At 39.2% G+C, this 24,515-nt stretch overlaps 1 long non-coding RNA gene across 3 annotated transcripts in view; it reads right to left on the bottom strand.

Moving 5' to 3' along the window:
• Positions 1-24,515, bottom strand: part of LOC115609618 — a 254,133-nt gene that overhangs the window by 30,399 nt on the left and 199,219 nt on the right. For 2 of the 3 annotated variants that reach the window (XR_003991925.1, XR_003991924.1), the window contains one exon: positions 24,183-24,339. The exons of the other annotated variant lie outside the window; for it this stretch is intronic. This is a non-coding gene — a long non-coding RNA (uncharacterized LOC115609618). The remainder of the gene's footprint in view (positions 1-24,182; positions 24,340-24,515) is intronic. 3 annotated transcript variants of the gene reach the window in all.

The raw sequence follows: 24,515 nt of genomic DNA, 5'->3' as shown, positions 1-24,515 counted from the left end.
GTATCTTAGGGGCACAAAAACTTTTCCTGAAGTGTCAAACACTGAATTCTATGGATATGGTGCGCAGGTTGTCAAGAAGTGCAATTTTTTTTTTCTCCTTGTGTCAGCTCATTAATCTGCAGTTTAAAAATAATGAAGAGTGAGGCAAGGGTTTTAGTTTTAACTGCAGGTTGAGAAGAAATTCCTTAGATAATTAACTTACAGTTCCTAGGTATCTACATAGCAGTACCACATTCAGTTTAAGATTACTTGAAAGTTAAGATATTTTTTCTACTCTTCATTTACTACAGTGTATTTTAAACTATTTATAAATTTTGTGTTTCAACAGCAACTTCACAGGTTGCTCAAATTTTATTTGCTAAATGAACTCATATATACATAAAATTTTAAATAACAGGCTTCATTCAGCTGTGCACCTTGATGCACACTTAAGCATGCATTAAAATCCATGCTTATTCGAAACAGTGCTTGAAATCCACAAAAAACAATCTTCTCTTTCCTAGTAATAATACCAGCATGGGCTAAAACAAGTGAAAAATAATGCTGCCAACAGAGGTGAAATCTTTTTTTTTTTAATTCTAGTTTTAGAAGGTCTAATGATCCAGGAGTTTCAATCCCACTTTCTTTTAAAGCAAAGGTGGAATAGATACGAATCAAAGAGCCATGATAACCAGCATAAACCTTGGACGCAAAGCTCCAGTCAGCACAACATCAGCTAGTAAAGGATGTTCCTTCCAACCAATAAAAGATACTTTGGCAATAAAATTTAGTAGGAAGCCACATTATCTTTCTTCCCTCTACCCCAAATTAAGTGAGGGCTGCTACTTCATTTACATGTTTATGCTATTTGGTCAGACACAGTGTCTTGCTCACAAACAGCTCCAGGTGTAACATGCAGCACACATTACAGGCTGGAGAGAAAGAAAACTGAGGAACGCAAGGGTTCCTCCAACATTCTCCATCCAGCTCCAACTATATTTATCAGAACACTGATTTGACTTTTTCTTTCTATTCACAGTAAGACACACTGGTCCAGCCTTAATTCTAGCATCCTCAGATTTCCATGGGTTGCATTGCTCAGCGGTTTTAGGATGAGTCTCAATAATGGAAGATTAACTAATGTCAAGACACATTCAGCTGTATGAGAGAGGAGTGCTGTAATAAATTCTATTTTGTGTGTTTTCTTATGTGCATATAAAAGGTTTCCTCAGTAATTTTACTTAAGCACTTGCCTTAATCGCACTTATTTCAAAATATGTGTAAAAACAAGTAGAAATTAATTCCTTAATCCTGTCAATACAAAAATGAAAATAAAGAAGACAAGCCTACATACAGAGAACAGAACATGAGGGAATGGCATATTTGATGCAAAGCTTACCTGATGGATTAAGAATATTATATAGGTTTCCTGCCTTATTTTCTCTTGCTGTGACATTTACACATACCTGTATCCTCCATTTTCTCAGAGCACTGACCAGCCACTGAAGATATATTGTTATTAGGTACTAGGGCTCAGCTCAAATTACTGGATCTCGCCCAGGGACAGGACAGCATCTCAAATGTATGGATAACCATATATTTTGTCATTGACCCATACATTCTTTGGGTTTGCTCCTATAAGATTTTAATTACTTTGTTCAGTGGAAAACCCCTAAGCACTTCCACTTCAGTTTTCTCCAGTCACAGCAGACTAAGTCAGACTTTCACTTACTTGCTGCTTGTTACATTTGCATCTCATTCCTTTTCTCTCCTAATCTTAACTAACTCACTCAGCATGATGGAAAAGCCAAAAGCAATTTAGCTGACCAAAATCTCTTACTCACCCAGTTTAACAGGTTATCTGTGTGTGAGAGCGCTCTTTTTCACTCTAGAAATCAGAACTTTTCTAGGGTCATGTATCACCTATTAATCTTTTCTTTCTTCAGGAATCTGGAAGGGGAGAGAGCTATTAAAATATGGTCTTCTAGGACCAGAGCAGGATGTGAATTTCTCTGTTAATAAAAGTCATGCCAATAATGCCCCATGAGCAGTAATGCTGTTATTTGGGGGAAAAGACATTTTTTTTCTTCAGCTGTTCTTGATCTTGTTTTGTTAGTTATTACTACTATTCAATAACAATGCGTTTGAGCTGCTATTGATCAAAATAGCCAAATTTTCAGATATTAACATACATTATATTTTGATTTGTAAAGGGCTATCAGCATGATGTACACTATACTAGGCAGGGTTCCTTCTTTTCAATCTATCAAATATTATAAATCAACAACCGTTTCCTAAGTCCCCTCAGAGCTTAAGGTATTTTATTGCCAAGATCCAGCTCTCAGAAGCATAATCAGCCCTTGATAAAAGCCAGTGTCATCTGCTTCATTTTCTCTTCTAATGTCTATTTTGTATCCCCGCATAACAATGGAGGCCTTTAAGTATCATTTGAAGGAACAGGAGAAATGTCCTTTGTAAGAAATGAACTCCAGGTTGAAGTAGCAGAATTTTGTACCGATGTAAAATTGCCACAAAATACCGCAGAACACAGTATTACCATGTCAATTATGGTAAGAACACAGAATCTGTGCAGCATGTATAGTAGTACATTGTTCCACAAGAAATATAATGCACATGATAGATATGTATAATTAATGAAAACAGACTGTGCATTGTGAACAGTACAGTTAAGACAATAAGCACAGAACAGTTTTCCAGGAAAATTTTGTAACAGTATTTTTGCAAGCAAGCAAATTCTTTTTTCTTTTTTCTTTTGTTTAAGCCTCAGTCAGTACATTTACAGTGGCAATGCACCTGCAGAAGTTCATTTTTATGACTTGTCCACTTGCCAACACAGCTCTAAAAAAGACCAGGTTCAGTTCTTCTGGTTGACACATGAAGAAAAATTATTCATTAGACTATGAATCATAAGGAAAAGAAAAAAAAAAAAGGACAGGCTGATGTGCCAATGGCAGGTTGAGCATCTAAGGAGGGAGTTACAGATCATCCCTTATTTGTACACAAGTCAATGTGGAATAGTGCCATAGGCTTTGTCTAGACTAAGATTAAAGAGTGAGCTGTAAACATGTCTTGGCTAACATATATGCTAAAAGTATTTTATGGTTGTACAACGTACACTTCACTGCATCTTGAGCTGATCAAAATCATGAATGAACCTTAATCAAGGTAATATTATGTACAGTAGGTGATGCAAACCCTAATTCTAAAATGCATCAGTCAGAACTTTGGTAGCGGAAGGTTTTTCTGTGTCCACCTTCAAGCCATCAACTTTAAAAGAACTATGGAGAAGAAAGTTAAATTAAGTACTATTAATCCAAATGATCAACTATAATACCACATTTATTTACATCAAAGTTAAAGCAATAAGGCATCACCTGATGCCATGTTAACTTAAGCTACAATGTTCCCATTATCTCTCAAATAATTCTAACCAGAAAGAATAGGAAAAAACCACCCTTCAATCATATATTGAAGTATACTAAGTCAGAAAACCAACAAAATACTTTCCACAGTTTGGTAACTTTTAAAAATCAAGTTTAAAGCATTAAGAATGAACTTCTTAGGCCCAGAACAGTGAACTATGCTCTTTGAAAAGCCCAAAGGAACCATTCAAAAATATTAAAACATCATATATTCATCATATTTCACTTTCCTGTATTAAAATCCCAACAATGAGCTTATTTGGATAACAATGACCTGTGCTCGATAAACTTCCTGTCCAATAATGGTACAAAGATGGGTACTACTTGCATGACAGTTAAGCATTAATAAGCCAAAATATGTGGTGTACACATAAGAACACAGAACAGAGTTAAATCTGGATATAATACAAAACTAAACTAAAATTATTTGACAAATAGCTTTATGAGCATTACTGTTGTTTTCTGTAGAAAATTAGTTATCCAACCAATCAAAACCAATTCTTTTCTGTTACACACACATACATATACATAGGAATATGTATATGTACACGTGTCTCAAAACATTGGCTTTAAAAAACCAAGAAAAAACGTTGCCACCAGCCAAAACAATGCTTCTTTAAATTGTGGTTGACTTTCACCTGTTACTGATGCAGTTGTGTTATTCACTTATAGCCTGCAAGTCTATTAAATAAGCTATCAGTTGCATTCTAGTATATAACCTTGGAGTGAGATTTTCATTTAAAGTGAGTTATCCAGTAGTGGGACAAGTAAAAAGTGGGGACTTCTACTAAGAAAAAAGTCTTTTGGGGGCACAGGAGTTGCAAAGAAATGCTATCATGTTCTTCATTGCTGACACAGCAAACAAACAGCACAAAGAATTCTTCATGTCTGGAAGTGAAAAGGAATGCAATGCCATTCTCTCGGTGGGAAGGCATATTTATTATTTCAATATGGAATTTATTCTGGTTGATGGATGTAGACCAAGACGAGGAAAATCAATAGTCTTGCATGTATTCAGTTTGAGTGATGTGGATTTCACTCTGAACAAGGACATAAAAGAGAGAAAACGTGGATTTTTTTTTTTTTTAATTATTACTATTTTGAATAACAGTAACAGTTTATTAGTCTCTATGAGAGCTACTGCTGTGTTCCTTGGAAGACTCGGAACATGGGTAGAAAAATGTCAAGGGGGAAACCTTGCCTAAACCTAGGCCAGGCAGTAAAACTCCCCAGGGGAAAATCATGTTTATTAAGTCACTCCTCTTGTTCAGTAAAGGTTAGCAAGCATTTCAATGAATTTCCTCTTGGGTCAAATAAAGCTGAAAAGGAAGTGGATGTGATACCACCTGACAGGCTTTGATTTTTAGCTGGAAGCTACAGTACTATTTTGGACTCTTAGGTTCTGGATCTTGGTTTATAATAATAAAACAACATCTCCATGCTATTTTGCCAAACAAACTAAAACCAGTTACTTGATTTCCAGGGTATGACAGAATATTTTTGATCAATGTTCCATCACTATGTGTGAATCCAGAGCAGGCTGGTGATAACAACTATTTAATTGCAATGGCTGCAACCATGTGGTATTGCAGAAAATTGCTTCTGCTCAAGCTTTAAAAGAACCCAAACCTCTACTTATTTTCTTTCAGCCTTGTGAACATGCATTCCTTCAAGAGGCTCATTGTGTTCCTCTTAAGGAAAATAAAACCACTGTATTTACTGAGATACACATTCTGCCAATGATCTCATTAAGATGATTTTACCCCATATTGTTCTGGCACACAGGCTTTCACAAAGAACATTTTCAATACTCTGCTCTTCAGATCTCATCACAATTCTAAACTAGGTCACCTGGAATGACAGTATGGTACATAAACAATTAGATCTGATCCAACTTCAGTCTTTCTGAAGTACCTGATATTTAGAGGCATTTTCCCTGTAAAGAAAAGTTTAAGAACAAACAACATATGTTTTAGATGGCCCTTTACCAGTAGCTAGTTCCTCAAATCGAGCTCAGGTTGATGATGAGTTACAATGACTGCCATTCAAGGGCTGTTCAATGAGTTTTGCTGCACCAAAACATCTCATCTCCTAGCAGACCAAGGCACAGATCTCCACCTCGGGTCTCAGGGGCTGAGGCTGGAACACCTCTGGCACAGGAGCAGCCTGAGACAGGGAAGTTCCAGGTCAGAGCTGAGGTCATTCCTGTGGGGGCAGCAGGCAGCAAGACCTATTCTTAGCACACGTTAGCTGACATTTGGTTAAAATGTAACCAAACGAGGGAGTTTGTGGATACTTTGCCAAGAGGCAAAGAGCCATGTCTTCCTGATAACTCATATTACAGCTACAGCTTACCTCATGTTAGTTACTGCACGTTAGCTAAGATGTAGGAAAAAATACATTCATTGTCTGGTGAAGACAGGGCAGTTGAAAATTAATGATAAGATGAACTCACTATGACATTGGCCATATTTAATTAATTTTATGAATAAACAGAGGAACTAACCTATCATTTCAAGGGACATCAAACTAATGTAGTGTTGACTTCTGATCAAGCCATCAAAATGCAACCTCTTAACAGCTGGCATCTTGGAAAAAAAATACAGGGTTTGATTCCTGCATTGCTGTTTGCTTTCTAAAACATTACCAAAAGTACTTTAAATGGACAGCTGTTATCCCCAAAGGTATTTATTTTAGTTATCTCACTCTTGCTACCCCAGGCAAACCTTCCAAGAGGGGTACGAGGGACAGGATGAAATGGATAAAAGAAAACAAACAAACAAAACAACAAACAAAAAACCTAGAAGCAAAGCACACAATAAAATATTGTAACTTCCAATCCAGAAGTACAGAAGAAAATTGCCAAACATAAAATTAAATCTGTGCCAGACACTGCTGGAAATCATCAACACAACTTAAATTCTAAGTTCAGGTTCTCGTACATGTCCTCAAATGAAAAAATAATTGATTCAAATTCCCTGGTCTCCACCTGTTGTAAATAGTTGCAAAACACAAACCATTTTCTTTACACCTATAACTTCTGCTGAGTTCAGTAGTTAAAAAAGTCTCATTATTGCAGCAGATAAGACAGAATTATGACTCTGGGCTTGACATAGTAGAGTGCCTCATTACACACTGTCACAGACATCAGAAGGTGCACCAGAGATTTCTTTGTCAAAGAGAAAATAATGAGCTGTCTTGGGTCCACAGTGTCTTTTATAGCCTCTCAGATGTTCGCATTTATCTCCCCTCGCATACACACTTAAAACATCCCCAAACTTGTATCAAATAAGTAATAAAAAAATCAACCTTTATCAGCACAAACCTGATAAAGATTCAAAATACCAAGGTTGCTGACAGGGGCATGGTAATGGAAATAATCTGTTTATTCAGCATTCTGTTTTGATGGATATGGAATGCACTCAGATTCCTTCCACAATTCCCTTCTCATTAACATCCTGTCCACTTTGCGCAGGCCATGACGTAGTCTCTGATAATAGTTTTGGCGTATGTTTCCTAAGGAAAGGCCAGCCACCCTTCTGTTGAGCGGATGTCGATTGTGTTAATGCAGAAGATGCATATGCACTGCCTCCCTGCTGGGTCCAAGCCTCAGTGTTCACGTGACCTGTCACTACCACTTAACACCAACCATCAAAGATCATACACAGAAACTATAGATCTCCTCTATAAATGGGCAACTCATGTATATGTGCATCTGTGCATGATAACACACACACAGGCATGTAATCCGAAGCACACAGCAGAAGTGCACTATATATTACAGCAGAGAGAAAATCTCTATCATCCCCTGAAATCTTAAAGAAAGGGGAAAAGAACACCCTCAGGGGAAAGCAAATTCTTTCAGTCCCATCGTCCCTAGAACCTTATGTACAGTGGCCCAGTGTTACACTTGCTTTACTGCTGCTTCTTCCATTTTTATGTTGGGTTTTATTTCCCAAGAGATAGGCAGAAGTAGCATGGGTGTCACTTTAGTGCAAACCATAATACAAAAGTCTTCAGCAACTGATAAGATGAAATGAGTTCCCAAACGCATAAGATACACCATTTTGGAGTGCTGATCCTCATTAAACAGGATAACCCAAAGATAAACAGCCAAACATTCTTCTTTGGCCACTTCTTACACCAGTAAATTAAAAAATACCAAGAAGCAGTCCCAGACAGCAGACTTTAATTGTCTCTGCAGTTCAGTTATTTAGACAAGTCCTTGGCACAGGCTTGCCAGTACTGTCTCTGGCACCATAGGGGAAAAACATAGCCCATGAGAGAATTTGGATGTAGCCAACCTTCTTTTGGAGCAATAAGAATTGCATGATACTGTCATGGGCCGTTCATATCCTCAGTGCTAGAGGTTATTGCCAGGCACATTTAACCTCTAATAGAGACAGAGCCTTCTGTGCACTGTTAAAGCAGACCTCCAGTTCAATAGGTGTACCAGAACTCTCTCAAAAATGGAATAACCTCATAGTATCATTATTTCTTATTAGAATTTCACAAGTTTTCCTACCAGGTGAAACAAGCTACGTCTTAGCTCCATCATACTGCCCCAGTGAGGAACATCCAACAGGACAATATGTAGAAAAGCAAGAATTTGCTATATTCAGTGCATTCCTTGCTCAACATTCTTAAAAGATGAATTATTAACAGCCAAAACTGACCCATGGAAACAACATGTAGAGGAATACAAATAAGTCAAAGGCACAACACTAAGCCTATGTCCGTCTCAGTTAAAAGTAATTAGGGATACACACACACGCAACTTAACTTAGTACTCACAACATTGTAGAAACTTCTGATTTGTTGTTCATGCTTATGCAGGGACAGGTAATAAGACTTCTGCAGGGCCTTGAATCCCACTGGGGACGGGAGGATTAATTCTTAAGATCTTAAAGCAGCATCCAGAGGAGGGAGTTCCCAGTTGCTTTTGTGCAGTGTTTGGGATTTCTGGAACCTGTTCACCCACGGTGCACGTTTCCCCTGATGACACCCAGTTGAGGAGAAGCTGGAGTTTTACTGCGCAGCTACGTCTCCCATGCACTGCTGAACCAGGTAACACAGCAAGCCAGAAACAGAAACTATAGGAAGTCAACAGAGAACAGCCTAGAATTTATTTTCTAGAGGTAAACAAAAGGAGTGAAAAACGGGCAGTGAAGTATGTTTCAGAATTTCATATTTTTCCAAGTAGGGGGGGAAAAAAAAAAAAATCAGTGCAATTTCTCACAGGAGTACAACCCTAAATACTCCATGCCTGTTTGCCTTTGAATCCATAACTTTGACTTCTCATCTCCAATAAATACATGGATATCTGTTTACACAGGCCAAAAAAAAGAGGTGACTTGACTGTCTCCTTCCTTCTCAAAGAATTGTATATCTTCACATTCTCTCATTACAGCAACTAAAAAATAACAATAGGGCAACAGATACTAGTAAAGATGCCAATATTAAATTGCTTCCCAATCTACCATCCTAACCCGTGTTTACAGTGATTCAGTGTAGCATCAATACCGCACATGGCCAAAACCCAAATTCTTTCACTGTTGTTCCTTTCTGCACTCAGCCATCCTCTTTTTCTCACCTTACCCTCACATTGTGGGTGAATTTGCATCTCAAAACTTGTTATGACAGAGACAAGTCAAGGGCTATAATCTGGCACAAAACCTTACTAGAACAAGCAGGATGGGCATTTCTTCCTAGTACTATTCATCTCAAGATTGCAGGGTGCTGAGGGTTGCAGATTTTGTTTCATTTTTCCTAAAGCCCCATTTCATATGATCCCATGTTTGGCAACACCTTTGTGAGCTTGCTGACTTTTCTTGAAATGGCTCTAGATTATCCCCAAAAGTGAAGCCCTTTTCAATGAAAATTATTGTTGCCTCATATCTATAATTTAGAGAGGAAATAGGAGAACACAGACAGGAAGGAAGTATGGGGAGATGCAAAAGCAAGGATGAGAAAACTAAGTAGTGAGTCTATGTATAAATTGTAGACCAAAGTGAACTCCTTATGTCAAAATTTGCCGCTCCCAAACATGTATTTTAAAGGACAATATTCACCTGTTTTTTGCAATACTGTATTGCAAGGAATTATAATTGGGAAATATATTTTAGATACAGTACAATATATGCTGAGCAGCCAACAAGGCGAAATATTACAGTGAGTTAGCTGCAAAGCATGCTAAAGATCTGACCTCCTTCCCCCTTCATGCATGTTGCAACATCTCTAAGGTGGTGGTACAGAAAACCCAGTGCAGAAAGCCAGGCATGAGAAATGTCACTCACTGACGTCTATTTTGGTTACATTCCCCATCACCAAGCATACAGGAAACATTCTCAGGCTCACAAAGAGGCAACAGAAGCCAGAGCTAAAGCAGACTTTTTTAATTCCCCCTCCAGCACGCTGTTACTCTGAAAGAACGGAAGCCATATGGGGATCAGGTTATTATTCGGCTACTTACTGCCTTCAGGTGGCTCCAAATTAAAAAGAAAGATTGCAGCAGATGTACCCATCTACTCTACCTCTTCTTCATGTGGCATGTTACAACATTATTCCATCTAAGCCCATTAGCACTCTTAAACAAAGGTATGTTGACATTTCACTATCCAACCTTTTCTGTCTCCCTCCTGTAAGAACTTACAGGTCAGTAGCCAAGTTAAAAAAAAAAAAAAAAAAAAAAACCTCACTCTGATCTTCATCAACATAATAACTTTTTTTTTTTTTTTTTAAGGAATGATCAAAAGGAGTTGCATATTTTTATTTTTTTTTTTAAGCTGCTGCACCTGGAACACGGCAATTGTGCCATGGATATCTCCCCAAGAGCTTTGTCATCTCCCACATCACCTCTCTCTTCTGTAACCACTGCAGTACCATGCCTGTCTTCTCTTGTCCCCGGGGACACTTCTCTGTGTCTTAACATCCCACATTAAAGGAATTTTCCAAGGAAGCAGTCACTACAATAAGCAACTGTTCTGAGTTTTGAAGTTTAGTTACACCTGGTCCAGTATCTTCTTTCTCACCTGAAAACTGTAGGTGGAATTTCTATTCAGGGAGTCCCTGAATAGAATAGATGTCCCTGCTGACATCTATGCAGGTTGTCCCTAGCAATGAATAGCTAACATGGACAAATAGGCACATGCAGTAAACATGCTGGATTTAATAAATAATAACGACTAGCCGTCTCTCCCATTATGCTTTTTATTTGTGGAGAGCTGGACAACAAGAGAAAGAGCTGTTGTTTGTAAATAAAGTTTTTTATATCAGATATGTGCACAGAAAACCACCACAAGACCTCTTAAAATATATTTATATATATTAAATATATGATATTAAAAATATCTTGAAGTCATAATTGATGATGCAAGCTTGACCTACTGTAGCACTCGCTGGCAATTCATATCCACTTTATGACATGAAAAAAATGACATAGAAAACTATGCGTGCAATATTCCAAACTCATGAACTCATTGGCTCACTTATGGCTTCATAGCATTGCAGGCTGATTTGCAACTAAAGAGATTTGCAAGAACAGTAAAAGAAACATAAAAACAACCAGGCAAAATACATCCAGCACTTCATGCCATCTCAGTGTAAACATTCCTCTCTTCACTCATACAAGCATAGAAAGATTAATTACCAATAACTGATGTAACTGAAAAGTAGAAGCAATGCTGAAGTTTCAGAAAAAATGTTTCCCTATGTGTATGTTTGAATTATTTGATGTTTTTTTAATTCAAATAATGAAAATTGTTTTCTAGCTTCCATTTTTTCTAGCTGTGCCATAGTGGAAACACTTCAGAATATTTCTTTCTTTCTACCATAACAACAAAATGTTTGTGCAAAAAGATGTTCATTACACAACATAATCAGAACTTCGCTATGAAAAGTAAAGCTGAAGGTTAAATTTGGGACTGCAGCAGGAGAACCTTCCAACTGTGAATATTGAGGCAGCTTCCTCCTACATTAGTAGTCTTCTGTTATTTTTGCAGCTTCTCGTGAACTTTCCAGAAAGTGCTACTGAACTACAGAACTACAGAAAATTTCAGAAATACTAAAGTACTATTTTTAAATAACTACATGAAAAAAAACTTAAATACAAAAAGAAAAATCATATCAACATTTCCAAGATGGACTTGGTGTTCTTATCCATTCAAATCAACTTTGAAACATTCTCCTCCAGGCTCTATTATCCAGTCCCCAGTGTTGAAGCATCCTTAAAAATCACTCAGTGCAACTGAAGGTCGACATTCTCCAGCAGAAGTGCCCTTATACTAATAAGGGCTCTCAACTGATTCAGAAGGCACTATCCAAGTCAACATGCACTTTACAGTAGTGCAGGCTTAGCTCATGTACTAGGACACGAAATTAGACCAGGGCCCAGGAATGCACATGTGCACTCAGGTTTCCCTACATGTGTGAATGCACTCAGATACCTTTACTCTACAATCTTCTTAGAGGACTTCAACAATTCGTTTACAAGGCTTGTTGAGATTTTCTGGTTTTCAATACACTTAAGCCTTCCTAGTGATTATAAGCAGCCCCAAAACCCACAGCAATGTTTGTAGTATCAGTAAATCCCACTCACCAACTGCAAGCTTTTTATCCTAACATGAAGTAAAAAGAACAAGTACCTCAATTTTGTGCCAGGGTTGGAAATATTCCATACAATTTCCAAATACGTTTTAATGCTAACAAGATATTAATACATATCTATGTGTCTGCATGCTAATATTGTGACCATGATAATATAAAAATACGCTTCCAACAGTCTATTTTAAACTTGTAAAAGTACTTTCTTATTGCTATACTCCTTGCTATCTTTGGACAGCATTTCCTTTCTAAACTATCATTGTCATTAGAATTTAATTATACTGCAATATGTGTGCCTAAGTATTTAGGGACACAGCGACAACTATTTATATGTGCACATGCCTTTAAAGCATGCATTCCTCAAAGTAAGACTGAAAAAGAAAAGCCACTATGCTTCAATTTCATCATGTCATTATTTACTAATTAATAACATGCTCCCTCTGGATACAAACATGACACAGTCATTTTCCACTTTAAATAAGAAGTGCTACTACAGTATGAACTGAACACTTCTACACAAAGATGAAGACAAACTGCATTTTGTGCCCCATTATGAAACGCAATTATTAGCAGCATCATCATCATGCAGTCTTGAATCTTTAGTGCACTATAGCATCCCAAATCATGGAATGGTTTGGATTGGAAGGGACCTTAAAGATCATCTAGTTCTAAACCCTCTGCCATGGGCAGGGACACCTTCCACTAGACCAGGCTTCTCAAACCCCAACCGTCCAACCTGGCCTTGAGCACTTCCAGGGATGGGGTGGACACAACTTCTCTGGGTACAAGTGTCTCATCACTCTCACAGTAAAGAATTTCTTCCTAATACCTAATCTAATAATTTCCCCTCTTTCAGTTTAAAGCCATTCTCCCCTTGTCCTATCACCATAAGACCTCACGAAAAGCCCCTCTCCAGCTTTCTTGTTGGCCCCTTTAGGCACTGGAAGCTTCTCTAAGGTCTCCCTGGAGCCTTCTCTTCTCCAGGCTGAACAACCCCAACTCTCTCAAACTGCTTTCATAGAAAGGGTGCTCCAGGCCTCTGAGCATCTTTGTGGCCCTCCTTTGGACTCACTCCAACAGCCTGTGCACCAAGGGATTAGATGGGCTGCTTGAATTTCCTGAGCCTCACAAAAGGAAGTGGGGGAACCATCCAGGAACGGTTGGGTCTTGGTCCTCTCAAAGGAAAGGGTAGAGATGTGGGGGGACCAAAGACCCCACCAATCAGTCAGTCATTTCCTCTGGCTGACAATATGCAATGTTCCTATAAATCCATCTTCTACAGGACAAGACAGTAGTCTGAAACAGCTAAAATCTATGTGCGGCACTCAGGTCACAAGCAAGGCTGAGATATCTAGGTAATATCAGACACACAGATACCCATGGAGAGGAAGCAGCCAGAAAAAGGATAAGTACCAACAGTTTGCTTATATAACAACAGGGGACAAAGAGCCATATATCTTGAGCAAAATATCATCTCACTTCTTCCAAGAAATTGAACTATAATCTCAGCTGACAAAATATGAACTTTAAAGTATTATTTTAGCATGAGGCATAATCTTACTGCCAGCATTGCTTCTGTGCTGCTTCTGCAAAGCTTTTGGTTGCTCTGGCCAGCTGTTTAGAGAACCTCAGGTGGACCTTGTTTGAGTAGGGACAGGACCGAAAAAGCTCCTGCGGCAAAACCTGTATGAAGTACAGGTCTGTGTTCATCACCTCCCGTGGAAGTAAAAGAATTAATTATTGAGCTGCTCATGGCCTTTGAACCTCAAGGGTTATGTTCTGAACAAGAATACACCCTGTCACTGAAGTTCACTGAAGTGCAGATACTGAGACTATAAGGCTAATTCCCTTCCTTAAAGGGAATCAAAACACCCTGATGGCACCTGGTGAACATTAAAGCCAGCTTTGGTTTCAAAGTCAAAAGCCCTTGGGAAAAACAGAGGTCACATTTGTCAGGTCACTCTTTGCTCTCCAAACATTGCTTTCCTCCTTTCTTTCTTTATGTTTTCATTAACACTATCAAGTCTGACAAATATTTTTCTTCTTTTTTTCTTTTCTTCTCCCTCACTCCCCACCCCCCTTCAGTTCTCCTGCCATCTGTACCAGGCTGTTGCACCCTCACTATGTGAAAACCTGATTAGGATAGCAAGCTCATTTGTATGACAAAATAGCAAAACAGAGCTGGTAAAGCCAAGAGTGTTGTGACCTCTCCATGACCATCTCATAGTTATTCTCCTGTGCTTCAGCTTGTGGATTAGCACCCATGCAATATTATGCAAGTACATGGAAAGTGGTTCCTGAACCTTAAAGCAGGGCCACCACTACCTGTGTGGCTCCTGAGCGTGAAACAAGCCAGGAACAACTTCTATAGGAAAGGCAAAAAACCATAACACTGAAGCAGCTGATCAAGTTTGTTTTCAAGAGAGGTTATTGGTAAAAAAAGAAAAACAAAGGGGGAGGGTGGGGGAAGTGGAGACTTCTCCCTTCAGGAATATGCTTCTCAACTCTTTGGTGGTGATGAGTTCACATCCTAAAGCAGAAAGACTCAGATCCCTTTTGCAGGAGTTGCACCTACAAGAAGTTATGCAACGTAGCTAAAGATGGTCTCATTATCTATGTAAACTAATTCAATTATACGCTTGCGAAGTCATTACCTTTCATCACCAAACAAAACAGTGTTTCAAAGCTGGAAATATCTTGTAAGAGTCAGAATTGCTCTACTGTATTGAAGAACTGTGCACAGCAAAACTGAAGCCACCTCCTTTCTTGGGTCTAGGTACCTAAGCCTATTGTTATCTGTAGGTGAAATAGAGCAGCATGAACACTGTTGGTGTGGCAGTATAATGGGACTGTTCCCAACTAGGCCCTAACCCTGTAATTTTTACATGTTTGTGAATACACTAAATCAGGAAGGTTACAATATTTTAATGGATGAAAAGGTGCCTTTTTTTTTTTCTTAGAAAGGATTTCTGTAATTATTAACACCACTTTTTTAAAACATTGTTTTTTCTAGCTTACATGTAAAGAAAAAATAATTGGATAAACCATTTCATTTAAAAGTTAAATTATCTGAATTTCTTCATACACTTATTATATAGAAGTGTAATAATCCCATTTCTGGAGATATTAAACACCCTCAAATGGTGGAGACATCACACTGCCACCTGTCTAAGATCATGTCTAGGAGTGGAGGCACATACCCACTGGCATATATCCCAAGAATAACTTGTTCCAATATTCTACATTCATATAGCAAAATAAAGGCTACGTACACATATATTAGGGGCATAAGCTGACAGCAGATTCCTCTCTCACATGTACTCATACAACCCAGAGCCACTCTGCTGAATTCCCAGGCACAAATTAAGCCAGTGATGCCTTTCCACACTTACCTGGGCACAGAGAGACAGAGTTTGCCTCACACTCAGTTACAGAGGTGGTCCAAGTAGCTAGGACTTGGAAAAAGCCAACAGCACCCCTTGGGAAGCACAGAGTACTTTCATTTCATACAGTTTATTTACAAATAGGTGTTGGCATACTACAAACTCTTAGACACCAAAATAAAAAGGTTTGGGTAGGGTAAGTGTGCGTTTATTCTGGGTTCATCTTTCCAGGAAAGAAAACAAGGTGCAGTAATCATGCTTAAAAAAAAAAACAAAAAAACAAAAAAAACCAAAAAACCCAACACCACTACTAAATAGCTATGAAAGCAGTATCTTTGCAAGAACTTTTTCCCACAGCACCTCATCTGCCTGTGCTTCAAGAACTCCGTGGGTCATAACTGCTCCAGCCAGCTCTGCTTCTGTCTGGATACAGCCTTGGACTTCCTTTCCTCCCTCTGAAATTGCTTGACAATTTTTAGAGCATAATAGTAGGCAGGGGTTTTTGTACAGATATCTGTAATTTTTTGCACAATTATTCTCCTCACTCTGCTTTCACTCCACTCTACCCCAGAGCATCTCTGAGAGGAAAGGATGTGCATTGGTTGTCTGAGTCTTGGAGTTGTATGGTTTGCATCCAAGACTGTAGTTTACTTTGGGAGGTAGATCTGTTGTACACAGAACATGCACTGGGCGCTGGTGGCTGTCCCATGCAATGCAACATTCATCTGATGTCATCGTGAGCTCAGACACCTGCTCCAACGGTGAGAAGAGCTGAGGGTTTTCCCTGATTGATGTGTGCAACTGCGTTATGGGGCTGTGTGGGTGAAGGATGTGGGCAGGCTCCGGCAGCGCACCGATCTGAACTTCCCCCTGACACTGCACAAGGAGAAGTCAGACCAAGACTCGTACCTGCCCACCCACACAAATGAGCAGACACAAAAACACATGACCTTAAAAACCAGGACATGAGCAAAGAGAGGGAAACATCTCTCCCTTTTTCTTCCCTTTCTCCAGCACTGCAAATAAGTCATGCAGGAAAATACCAGCATAAAAACACATGGCTGGCTGTACCTCTACTGGAGCTCTGCTGACTCAAAGCAAATTATACAAACTAGGTTGGCCTACTGCCTTCACCACGTTTGCCACCATGCTCTTCTTACGACCCTCTTAGAAATTCCCTCAGATTTTTATCCACTTGGCTATTTAACTCCAAAGAGAAAAAAAAAAGGGGGGGGGCATTCATGAGGAGGGAAGATTGTACTTCTGTCTGTATGAAAAATACAAGTTTGGCATAAGAAAGCGTCTGGAAAATACAGAAGGACTTCTCAAGTCTACAAAAACAACAACTCCTACCACATATGCTCACCTATCTCCTGAGAGGAAATTTGCTGCTCAGAAACCTGATATTCCACATGCTCTAATTAAGGAAAAAGGAAATAGCTTTCACAGTCTCTTATGCAAGGGCCAAGGAACATAAGTCTAACACTCACCTAAAACCATGAAAATACTTTGAAAAGAAGTAAAACAAACATTCTGCTAATTTCCCAGATGTATATCCAGTAATGTTTCTGATATAAAAGGCAGTGGGTTAGGAAAGAGGAAAAAGAATTTAATTATGTGGGAGACATGTCTTTATAATCCATCCTCAACCCATTTTATGTATTTGTGATGAAACAATTTGCTCTGAGCTGCTTTAGCAGGGCTTCCAGGGTGGCACAAATTGAACAGTGCCACACCTCAGAAAGCTACTTTCTAAGCAGCATTATAGTTCTTTGGTCACACTTTTTCTGTAGCACCTATTAAATGTTTAGGTAAAGTTAGCAAGAGTCAAGTCAGTAAGTCTTCATCCACCTCATGAAATTTCAGACAGAAAATATTCCCCCTGCAAGCATTTAGGAAACTTCAAGACTTCTCTCATATTGAAAATGCTTTCTGTTCACAAAGTAACATGTTATTCCACCTGCTTCCAACCAGTTTAGTGACAGTGATTAGTTATCACATTTGTACCAAAGAAGAAATAAAAAAGTGCTAGTCAAAAATAATGTTTAGATACACATTTCCAGTCCCACTCAGTGTCACAGATATCTGCCTGAGTCTAGCCTCTTTGAGCTCAGCAACAGCGTTGAAAGAAGGCAGGTGAGCCAAGCAACCAGTTCTGAAATTAGAGACTGCAGTCAAAGGTTGTTCACTAAACAAGACAGCTACCAGTTTTTTCCAAATGTAGTGACTGCTAAGAGCATGCTTAAGTTTTTCAATGTAAATGCACTTTATTTTAAGCCAGCAGAACAGAAAAGGAGACACTTGACAGGAAAGGCATTACTAGTCTAAAGATAAGACCTGAATGCTGCCACTCCTGATGTGAAGAGATGGCCATGAATTCTTATGCATCTTCCACATGAGAGTCAGTTGCAACAACAGCAATCAAGATGCAATGGTAAGAATAAGAAATGTAACTCTTACCTTTTTTCTTCTACCAATGACAGTTAAGCGTAAGATACACTGTTTTTTTAGATGCAGATGATACACGAGATCTAGCCTCTTCCATCTTGTTTTACAAATACAAGACAATTTCAAAAATAGCAAATGCTGATTTCCTTTTCGAGTGTGTTTTATTTGTTGATCATTTATTGGGAAGGTACTAAAAAATTCTGCTGAAATATACTGACATGAAAAGACTTTACTGCTACATGGGCTACGCTGCGTACCAGGACAACGCAAACAACTCTAAACCTTTACAGGTTGCCTCCAAAAGTACCTTCAAAGAAATTGTATTTTGCACCTTTATGCACCTTACTTTGTTCACAGAAAATTAGTAGTTATGTCTGATGTAAAAATTACGGTAAGAATAAATCAGTAATAATATTATTAACAGTGATAAAACTCAAATTTTATATAGCACCTTTCTATCCCTAGAACTCAATGCACCTTGCTTGTCCTGTGTGTAGTTCTGGTGTACTCAACATAAGGACATGGAACTGCTAAAGCAAGTCCAGATGAGGGACACAAGGAGGTCCAGCTTAAGGGGGCTGGACTATCTCCCACATGAGACACGCTAAGAACCATTGGAGCTGTTTCAGCCTGGAGAAGAGAAGGCTGCATGGAGACCCCATAGCAGCCTTCCAGTATCTGAAGGGGGCCTACAAGGATGCTGGAGAAGGACTCTTCATCAGGGAGTGTAGTGCTAGGACAAGGGGGTAATGGGTTGAAACTTAAACAGGGCAAGTTAGAGTTAGATATAAGGATGAAGTTCTTTACTGTGAGCGTGGTGAGGCACTGGAACGGTTGCCCAAAGTGGTAAATGCTCCATCCCTGGCAGTGTTCAAAAGCCAGGTTGGACAGAGCCTTGGGCGACATGGTCTACCATGAGGTATCCTGTCCATGGCAGGGAGATTGGAAATAGATACTATTAAGGTCCTTTCCAACCCTAACCCATTCTATGATCATCCCTTTTTCACAAATATAGGATCTCAGGGACTTTGAGATGCGGTTATATTCTGAAGACCATACAACATGCTGCTGATAGACCCCGGGACACAGCTCAGGCTCTGCACTCCTACCAGGTGGTAGGCAACAAAACTAGATACCGGGGGTGGGAGTTCATTCTTTTAGTTTCTACTTATGCCTCCATTTATTTTGATCTGCCTCACTCAGCATTTAACATAGCACTGCTTTAGATCCTGGTTTTCCAGGAACACAACTGTTTTTTCTCTGGAACTGCTCTGCTTCCTACAAGACTGAGCTACTACATGTACAAAAACACAACCTCAATTTTAGTCAGAAAGGTCAGTCAACTCGTGCCCACCCCTCTCTCCCCCAGGTACCAGTAGAGTGCATATTTTGGAACATTAGATGGAAATTACTTGAAAACACGGGGTACTGGCCTGTCTTTCCCTGGCAGGGTAAAAATATTACCTATTATTTGCAGTTTCTCCTCTTGGTCAGATTGCATTGACATTGCTTTGAGTATTGAAAACTCCCAGCCATGGGATCCATGGCTGTGGTCCAGCCATGATCACAGCTACGAAAGTGACATTTTCTAAATAACTTTATGTGTTGTGTATCCATTCTCCCTCTTTAGAAAGCAGCATCTTTACCTCTTACTCTCACCTAATCTACTAAACACAACCTTAGCACCTACTATAGACATCAGACAAAAAAAAAATAAAAAGGGAAAAAGAATAGCCAGACCACAGAGGTACACATTTCAGGAAGGAAAAAAGCCCACAGTCATCACTTAATGGGCAGATAATATCAAGAGAAATGTCATAGCCATCTTTTTTCCTCCCACCTCCATTTCATCTTAAATACCTGGCACTGACAGAACTCCCTTTAACAATGCAGAGGTTTCCCTGCCAACCACAGCTGTCAAAAACTTGAGCCAACCAGTCAAACACAGCTGGATGGTTTATAATAAGGATTATAATGACTCCAGCACCTTCAGCTACCAGCTACACATCTGTTCACTCCAGAGGTACCTCCTCAAATGGAAAAGCTGTACTTCCCTGTACCAGAATAGCCAGCTGTAATCTGGCTGAAGCAAGCAAGAAACATCATCTCCTACCCTCACAAAAAAAGGTCTGTACATTGCAGTGCAAGCTCAGTAACAGGTCTTTACATTACATTATACATTGTAGTGTCTTTTTCTTGTCCTGATAAGACTCTCATGCCAGACAGCAAACTCCCAAATTTGAATGCACTATCCAGTGTAGGATGAACGAGTGGATGTAGTAATCACTCCCTGCCAGCTTGCCTACCCATACACAACCTCTTCCTGAGGCAGGTGTTTTTCTTCACACAAAAAATTGTCATCAAGCAGGAGAGGAGCAAACACTGTGGCGCTTTACCTTGTGGCTAATAACAGAAGGGTTTTCTGTAGTTGGAAATTCAAGGCAAAGGGTCTGGGAGGCAGGAGGTATTTTAAAGTTTCTCTGCCTATCAATTTTGCTGAACTTCCATTTTTGAGATGAAATGTAAAGGCAGTTTCCTCACCTATTCCTCTACTGAAAGAAAGATCAACCAACTCAAGTTCCTGTGTAACTACAATAACTAGTAGTTTGGAAGTGCTTCTCTAAAGTATCATCATGCATTTTCTGATGATTAACACAAGAAATCAGTTACAAGCTTTTTCAGACTCAGAAAGAAGTATCAGTTATTCAGACACGAATCTGCAATTACTGGTGGCAGGACAATAAACACCATGTAATTTGTCTTGCTAAGCAAAAGCCAAACTGAATGGATGAAATAATTATCTTAAATCAAGCACATAGTCAGATTTCCAGCTCATCTTGCTGTTCATGTCTCCACACACTTCCAACACAGAACAAATCTCTTCTTTTAAGTAAACAAACATCTAAAGGCACCAACTAAGTTAGAAACTCCATGGAGCTGACAAAGTAGGATCATTTCCTCTCCAAAATGAGTTTAATTCACATGAAAAATTTAAGCAAAGTATCTTTAACTCACAGGAAGAAAGTCGCTCAGTCACGACTACACTACTCTTTCTGGTTTTAATTTGACCTAAAGCAATTTATTAATTTGATTTAAAACAAACATAGAAACCCGGTAAGAGTGGATGCAACAGTACTAAATGGGATACTATTTAAAAACAGCAAATATAAATACATTTTCAAGAAAAAAAACCCGCCTCTGTCTTTAGCTTAATACAATGTATGAAGAGTTCAAATTACAACAATTAACTACCACTATTTTATTTTTTTTTAAAAGCAAAACCCTGTAATTAACCCTCAGGCAAATCATCAACCTCCACACTGCTCAGTTTTCTGCCCTTAAGACATATATGGCAAAAATAAGCCCTGTGAGGCCCCACAATACAGAAACATCCAAGCACAGGTGTGTCTGTGGATACTTGTCTATTTTCTTTCAACATTTCCACCCTGTGGCTGCTTATCTAGACCTCCCTCTCCTTTGCACATTAATCTCTGTTTATTCTTCTGTTCAGCAGCGAGAGAGGTAAGAACAGTCACACACTTATTTTTACGGTCCTCTGAACCACTCCTAGTAGCTGTGCTTTGACTCAACAAATTTCAGGAAAGTCAGCTCTGAGAAGAAATGTGTAACTTCCCAGCCACACTGCTCTGGAAGGAAATGAGCTGGGCTCTGCAGGGAAAAGGAAATTGCTTTGGAAGTCTAGACTGAACCCTTCCTTTTCCATCCCTCCTCCGGTTTCCCCCTTGAATATATTTAAGACAAAACAAAAGGAAGGTGAAGAATGACAAGGAATGATTGGGCAGAGTTTCCATCTCTGTGTGTAATAAAAACACATCTGGATGTGGATTTAAAAGACTACCGAAACATCAGCTAGAGGAAAGGGAGGAGAGACACAGGAGTACCGAAGCACCTTAGAGACAAGAATGTTGGCAGCACCTGGTGCAGCAATGGAATCAGGAACGCGATGAAAAGCAACATACTGCAGGCAGCCCCTCTGATCCTCTTATCAGTTTGGATTTGTCTTTATTATGCAGTAGTACAGCTGTGGATCTAGTTGGCTAGAACTGCACTGGTAATAAGGAAAATCCTGGAAGGTACTTAAAAAACTTGCTCTGTTTTGGGATTACCCCCAAACCAAAGAAGCAGTAAGAACAAGTAAGAAATGATATAGGATTGGGACAGTGGAGAAGCTTGAAACAATCAGATGAATACAGGTGAATTTTAAGAGAAGCCCATAGAGATTCTGTGAACTAAGATGGAGGAGAGACAGGTCAGACAGATCAACCAGCATGACCTGAATTTGGCAGGGAAGCCCAGCAATAAAAATAATGGAAAAAATTAGGAGGAAAAAAAAAATCTGTACCTACACAGTTAGACATTGAAAAACCCCCAGGTAGCTTGGTACTAGTTGATTCAACTGGGGACCAGATAATATAAGTCTAAGCTAAGAGGTGTTTCCCAATTCAAGGAGCAAAAGAGGTGCCAAGGGAATGGATGAAGTTGCTGGGTATTGAGCAAAAATTGCCATGGGGGAGAGAGGGGAGTAAAGTCAGACTATAAATTTAAAAAACTTAAAGGTTATGTCAGAGGAATCTTTAAATCTAATTGGTAGGAGGACCATGGGAAGCAGTCCTAAGAGGGAGAAAAGCAAGAAAATACACATTCATGTGTGCATTTAAACTAAACAGCAGTATGGACAAGTACCAAGTCTTGCTGACTTGCTTTATTCCCTGCATAAATGAAAAGATATATTTTGTTTGAGTTTGTGTCATTTTGATAAGGAGCAACAAAAGGGGAAAGAGTGTGAAACCAATCAGTCATAACCGATTCTTTGTGCGCACCTTGGGAATTTTGCATGTTCTGATTACTTTTAATTCCTGCTGCAGAAAGAGAGCCACTGCAGATTATATCACCTTCCCCCCATAAAGGAAAAGGAAACCAGAATTACATCAAGAGAGCAGCAGGGCTGCAAGATCACAACTTTCTGTTACTCAGGGGCAGAGCTCAGGCAGTGCCGTGGTCTGTCTTCTCACAGAGATGCAAACCAATACACATGGCACTTCTCTCAGTGCCTTCTGCCCCACACCCTAAGAAAAAAATTAAAAGGAAACACTTTGAACCACCCTTTAGTCCCTGCTGGCACATGTCACCATAAGTAGCAGGGGAGAGGAAAGGGAAGGAGCGATCAGACAACATATCAGCCAAAAGCTCACAGGGAGGAGTGTTGCAAACGCCTGCTGAAGTCACACTGCTCATATCCTGTGATAGTGAACTACGGTGTGGATAACAGAGCTTAATGTTAGGTTTATTACTTGTCTTACTTTCCAGTCAAAAAAAAAAGAAAAAAAAAAAAGAAAAAAAAAACAACCCCAAAAAATGAAGAGGGTTTGGTTTTGTTTCTGACCAAGCACGGGAAAGAAGTTTTATTTATTCCTTAAGGAAAATTCTCAGCAGTAGGAATGAATGTGAGGATTGTATGTCTGAATCATCCTGTTAATTCCCTAAATCCCACAACATGTGGGGTTCAGATAATGTTTTCTGCTAAGAAACTTTTCTTTTTCAAAATAGTATATATTTATTTTGGAGAAAGAAAAAAAGAAAAGAAAGAAAAAAAGAAAAGAAAAAAAAAAGTGGTTTGGAGCTCCTCCCTTTCCAAATCACAGTTGGATCCAGAAAGACCAGTTTTGTTTTTAAACAGAGTTAGCAAATTGCCCTTAAGCTGGTCAATTCCAGTAATCAGCATCAGAGTAATGACAGTCACTCAGTCGGTTTCCCCTTTGCCAGACCAAAAATAACCATTCAGCTAAATTCTTCCCAAAAGTGTTTATTTTGACTAAAGTGAGTACACTTAGGTTGCGGACACATCTATCTTATAATTGGAAAACATACACCTCTATACATAACTTTGTTTCAACATCCCTCTCTATATATATATTCAGAGATACCACTAGATATATTATAGGTCCTAGGGATTATATCTTCAAAATAACCAAAAGCATCTCCTCCCTTTCTTGTTAGGCACAGCAGCAAAAGAATTAATTTCATCAGACGCTGCCTGTCAATTACAGCCTTCGTGCTGTTCACAGCATGCTTGTAATTGCGCTACAGGAAAAATGCCCATTTCTCTAACAATCATGGAAACCTCTGCTGATCATAGGGACTAATATATCAATATAAAAGCACCTTTCATGCTTATTTGAGCCAGATACAAGGTTTCAACCACCTAAAAAGCATAAAACCATCAACATCTCAATAAATTTTCTAGATGTTAAGTCAAAACACTCCTAGTTAACCAAGTGGTAGACACAACCTTATACAGTGTACTTACAGCACAGAGAGCTTGAAGTGCAGAGGTACTATGAAGCTTGTTCTGTGCCATCGTTCCAAGGCACCCCATCACCAGACACTGAGGATGTTGCTGACAGCAAGGACTATACAGCAATATTTGCCTTGAGAACTGGTAAAGACTGGTCTGCCTGCATCTCCTAGGAGGATAAAGACATTACCTATAAGAAATATGAATAATAATATAGGACCACTAAAAATATGTATTTCACAGCACTACAGCCACTCATGTCCCACCCCAGTCTTTCCAGTCCTGGAGATCAGAATGACACTTAACACCTCAGTTTCATCCCAGCATAAACCAGCATTTTTCCCC

Source organism: Strigops habroptila, chromosome 1 (genome assembly GCF_004027225.2).
Source record: "Strigops habroptila isolate Jane chromosome 1, bStrHab1.2.pri, whole genome shotgun sequence".
NCBI classification, from domain to species: domain Eukaryota; kingdom Metazoa; phylum Chordata; class Aves; order Psittaciformes; family Psittacidae; genus Strigops; species Strigops habroptila.
This window is presented reverse-complemented; position numbering and strand designations above follow the sequence as displayed.